A 6000-nucleotide genomic window follows, 5' to 3' on the forward strand; every position below is an offset into this window, starting at 1 on the left:
CGAACCAACTCGGAAGCGTCCTGGAGAGCTGTAGGCTAGTAGAAACCTTGCCGGAAGGCCTTCCCGACCAGCGTGCGGAACGATGCATGGCCACCGCACTCGCCCTCATGGATCTCAGCGAGAAGCTCACCGCCTTCTGCCCGGGTGATGCATTTCAAGAGGACACCGTCCGTGCTGCGCCGATAGAGATCCCCATCTACTATGGCATAGAGTTTGGACTGCCGTGTAATCCTCTCGGCAGAGGCATCATCCCCGGGGAGGATATTTTCTTTCAAGTACCCTCAGATCTCGTCGATCCACGAGGTATCTTGAGAACCGCCGGCAATCGCAGCGCACTCACCGGGCGGTGGCACCCTGACGGGATTTCCCACTGAGGGCGCCGCCTGGGTTCCCTCAACTAGGCTCGAGGGTTCCCCTTCGTCCTGTTCGACAGTTAGGACGGAAATATGTGTGAGCCTTTCTTCAAAGGCTCCGACAGGGACGAGCGCCCGAGAAGAGGTCATGCGAGAGAGGTCATCGGCAAGAGCGTTGTCGCGATGAGTATGTACCGCAGCTCCAGGCCTTTGAAGTGCCTCTCCAGCCTCTTGACTTCCGCCACGTACACTGCCATATGAGGATCCGTGCACTGGTACTCTTTGGATACCTGGTTGACCACCAGCTGGGAGTCTCCCTAGACCAGCAGGCGACGAATTCCAAGGCCCACCGCTGCCCGGAGGCCAGCGTTGAGGCACTCATACTCCGCCATGTTGTTGGTTGCTCGGAAATGCAGCTGTACGACGTACTGGAGTACTTCACCCGTTGGGGAGGTGAGAACCACTCCAGCCCCCGCGCCTTTCAGCGTGAGAGAGTCGTCAAAGTGCACAACCCAGTACCCGGGCGCATCGTGCCCGGGATATGCGGAAATTTCTTCATGGTTGATCTCGGGGACGGGGGCCCACTTTGCCACAAAGTCATATAGGGCCTGGCTTTTGATTGCCCGGCGGCTGACGAAGTGCAGATCGAACTCCTTCAGCTCCACTGCCCACTTGACGATGCGCTCAGTGCCTTCTCGGTTCTGAAGGATCGGCCCCAGTGGATACGTAGTAACCACCGAGACCTTATGATGGAGTCTTGATCCCGATCTTCACGACGTAGGATCCCGGTCTTGATAACTAGCCGAAGAACGGCCGATAACTTGCTGCAAGCAGCAATAACTAGTGCAACCTGACGACGTGCACAAGGAGCCAACCACCGTCTCTATACGGCAGCCTGAACCAAGGATTCGCCCAACCACACTCTCAAAGAAACCAACCTACGCAACCTGGAATCGATGGAACAGGAGCACGGATTGGGTGCCGATGACGCGGCCGCTTCTGTAATCTCCGCGAAGGAAAACACAAGAGCTAAGGGGTAGAGATCTCTCTCTGAATTTGTTAGCACACATCTGAACAAAGGGGTTTGTATTTTGATTATCAAAAGTCTATCATTGCTATGAAGCAATGAGTATTTATACAAGGAACAACCCTCCTTGATAAGTGAAAACACGAAATGGAAATGAAAAGATAAACTATGTGAAAGGGTCTCTACGAAATCAGCTTCTGGAGAGTTTTCGCGTAGCTGTTGGTCTTCGGCGCAGTCTTCAGTGTTTAGGCAATAACTCCACCTTGGAAGCTTCAAATGACGTGCGGCTGGATGCGTTGGAAAGCTAACTTGATAAGCTTTCACACCATGTATAGTATGCATCTCGGAACTTTGTAGAATGATACAGTTTTACACGGCAACTTTAGCTTCATGCAGACTGTTGAGCTTCTGACCAGTATGCACTAAAACTGGTCGAGCGCCATAACGGTTTCTCCAAACTGGTCGGGGTTGGTGTCATTGGAAACTAGACTTCAAGAGCTTTCCAACAAGTACCCATTGGTCTTCATAGCTTTTGGGAATCAAAAGTTATGATTATTTCTTTCAGACTGTTCTGCAGGACTGGACGAATTCGAACGTGGTTCTTCTTTGTATTCATCGCCTTGTGTGTTCTTATTATCCTCCTTGTTAAACCTGAGTAATAGCAATGTACTCGACTTAGGTAGTATATAATTCTCATTAATATTTAAATGAGCTTCACAAAGTAGCGCGTTCACCTCTTGTTGTAGTTCCTTTGCCTGACTACGTGTAATTGGTCCTTTAAAGACTTGGGCTGGTGTAGTTGTGCTCGGCATGGTCGGTGTGGAGGTCGGCGATGTCGGAGTAGAGGTCGGTGAGGTTTGCGAGGAGGTCGCCGAGGTCTGCATGGTTGGGATGTCCTCATCATCCCCCCCTCTTGAATAGGAGTCGTCCTCAACTCTGATCCTTCTAGTCCGAAGAATGGTGTTAAGTCAGCAACATTGAAGGATCTGCTAACACCATAATCTTCAGGGAGCTCAATCTTATAAGCATTATCATTGATCTTGGACAGCATTCTGAATGGACCATCTCCTCGTGGAATCAATTTGGATTTGCGCTTCTATGAAAAGCGGTCTTTGCGAAGGTGTACCCACACTAAATCTCCAGGCTCAAATGTCACCTTCTTGCGATGCTTGTTTGCCCATGCAGCATAGTACTTGGACCTTTTCGCTATTGCTTCTTTGGTCTTCTCATGAATCTTCTTGACATAAGACGCGCGCTTGGATGCTTTCATGTTACTCCTTTCCTGCAATGGTAGAGGCAACAAATCGACAGGAGCGAGTGGTTTGAAACCATATACAACTTCAAAGGGACACATATTAGTTGTAGAGTGTACTGCCCTGTTGTACGCGAATTCCACATGTGGTAAGCACTCTTCCCATTCTTTCAAGTTCTTCTTGATCAAGGCTCGCAGCAGCATAGAAAGTGTTTTATTCACTACTTCAGTTTGTCCATCCGTTTGAGGGTGGCATGTGGTGGAAAACAGCAGCCTTGTCCCTAGCTTGGCCCACAATGTCTTCCAGAAGTAGCTCAAAAACTTGGTGTCGCGGTCGGAAACAATCGTTTTGGGCATGCCATGTAATCTCACAATATCCCTGAAAAATAGAGAGGCTGTGTGGGAAGCATCATCGCTTTTATGACAAGGTATAAAATGTGCCATTTTAGAGAATCGATCAACAACAACAAATATTGAATCCCTCCCCCTCTTTGTCCTAGGTAATCCTAAAACAAAATCCATGCTAATATCTTCCAAGGAGCATTAGGAACAGGCAAGGGAGTATATACTCCATGGGGGTTTAGTTTTGACTTAGCTTTGTGACAGGTGACGCCTCTTTGCACAAGTCGCTGAACATCTCTTCTCATCTTCGGCCAATAGAAATGGTCAGCAAGCATCTCATATGTCTTTTTCCATCCAAAGTGACCCATCAGACCACCTGAATGTGTTTCCTGTAACAACAAGAGTCTAACAGAGCAACTTGGAACACACAATTTGTTAGCTCTAAACAAAAATCCATCATGAATATGATATTTTTCCCATCCTTTTCCAGTTGTACATTTGGCATAAGGTTCTGAAAATTCATGGTCAGTGGGGTATAATTCTTTTATGTTTTCAAGTCCCGGCACCTTTACTTCAAGTTGATTTAACAAAACATTTTTACGGGACAAAGCATCAGCAACAATGTTTTCTTTACCTTTCTTGTATTTCACAACATATGGAAAAGTTTCTATGAATTCAATCCATTTGGTATGTCTACGGTTCAGTTTTGCTTGGCCCTTTAAATACTTCAAAGCCTCATGATCTGAATGAATAATAAATTCTTTTGGCCATAAGTAATATTGCCAAGTCTCAAGTGCTCTTACCAAAACATACAACTCCTTGTCATATACCGAATAGTTCAGTTGTGCTCCTCCCAACTTCTCACTGAAGTATGCAACGGGCTGTCCGTTTTGCATGAGAACGCCTCCAATCCCAATCCCACTTGCATCACATTCAACCTCAAAGGTTTTAGTGAAATTCGGCAACACAAGCAAGGGGGCTTCGGATAATCTTTTCTTCAATTCTTGGAAAGCTTTCTCTTGTGGTTCACCCCATTGGAAGGCAACACCTTTCTTTGTCAACTCATTTAATGGAGCAGCTATGGTGCTGAAATCTCTCACAAATCTCCTGTAAAAACCAGCAAGTCCATGGAAACTTCTCACCTGACTTACATTTTCAGGAGTCGGCCAATCCTTGATTGCTTTCACCTTTGATTCATCAACTTGAATTCCTGAACCTGAAACTACAAAACCAAGAAACACAACCTGATATGTACAAAATGTGCACTTCTCAAGGTTAGCAAATAATTTTTCCTTTCTTAGCACATCCAAAACTTGCTGAATATGAGCAACATGTTCCTCCAATGTCTTGCTGTAAATTAGGATATCATCAAAGTAAACAACAACAAATTTTCCAATAAATGCTCGCAAGACATGGTTCATTAATCTCATGAATGTACTAGGTGCATTAGTCAATCCGAAAGACATAACTAACCACTCATACAACCCAAACTTTGTTTTGAAAGCAGTTTTCCATTCATCTCCAAGTTTCATTCTAATTTGATGGTAACCACTTCTTAAATCAATTTTAGAAAATATCATAGATCCACTCAATTCATCTAACATATTATCTAGCCTAGGAATAGGATGACGATATCGAACAGTGATGTTATTTATGGCTCTACAGTCCACACACATCCTCCAGGAACCATCTTTCTTTGGCACCAAAATCACAGGTACAGCACAAGGACTTAAACTTTCACGCACATAACCTTTATCTAAAAGTGCTTGTACTTGCCTTTGAATTTCCTTTGTTTCTTCAGGGTTGGTGCGGTATGCTGGACGGTTCGGAAGTGCAGCTCCAGGGATGAGATCAATTTGATGTTCAATGCCACGCAAGGGAGGAAGTCCAGCAGGTGTCTCCTCTGGAAAAACATCTTCATATTCCTGTAACACACGTGCAACAACACTAGGGACAGATGTTAAGTCGTTAGCTGAAAGCAATGTGTCCTTGCACACAAGTATGATCAATACTTGGTCTGGATTTTTCCTCACATCTCTCATTTCAGATTTGGTGGCCATCATCACTAAATTCTCTCCCTCTCGTTTCTTGTTTTCTCTCATGTTTAGCTTGTGGCTCTCACTCACCGATTTGTGGAGGGCACTCGAATTCTTTTTCTCTCCTTCTTTTCCACTCTCATTCCTCACATTGGAGCTCTTTTGTAAGTGCTCAGCGAGGATTTGCTGCGGTGTCATGGGTTTAAGAATCAACTCCTTGCCCTTCCACTTGATGGTGTATTGATTGGTCCGACCACAATGTAGAGAGGACCGATCATATTGCCATGGTCTTCCTAGCAGCATATGACACACTGTCATGGGTGCCACATCACACTCCACGGTGTCAATATATTCACCAATCTTGAAAGGAATTTTCACTCTATGTGCAATCTTAATTGAACCTGAATTATTTAGCCATTGCACATGATAAGGATGAGGATGTTTCAGCAGCTTTAAACCAAGCTTTTCAACCATTTCCTTGCTAGCAAGATTGTGGCAGCTTCCACCATCAATGATTACTTTACACACCTTGTCTTTAACCTTGGCTCTGGTTTGGAAAAGATTGTGTCGCTGTCCATTTTCAGCTTCACTCATTTGCACACTCAAAATTTGAGTTACAACAAGAGCAGCTCCAGTTTCAAATTCACAGATGTCCTGCTCCAGATTACCTTCCTCTTCAATCTCTTCATGTTCTTCATCACTAGCAGATTCATACTCTCCTTGGTCATTTACAATAATGGTCCGATTATTTGGACACTCCTTTATAACATGACCACGACCACCACACTTGAAGCATTGAATCCCACTACTCTTGGTGGAAGAACCCACTGAAGTAGATGATGAGTTTGCTGATTTGTTCCTCTCATTTGGAGCAGCCAACTCTTTACCACTAGAAGCACCAAAATTGCTTGAGCGTGCACCACCACTTGAGTTGGAAATTGAACCTCTACTTGCACTACCTCGTGGTGTGAATTTGCTTCCACTTGAGGC

Source organism: Phragmites australis, chromosome 18, assembly GCF_958298935.1.
Source record: "Phragmites australis chromosome 18, lpPhrAust1.1, whole genome shotgun sequence".
Classification (NCBI taxonomy): domain Eukaryota; kingdom Viridiplantae; phylum Streptophyta; class Magnoliopsida; order Poales; family Poaceae; genus Phragmites; species Phragmites australis.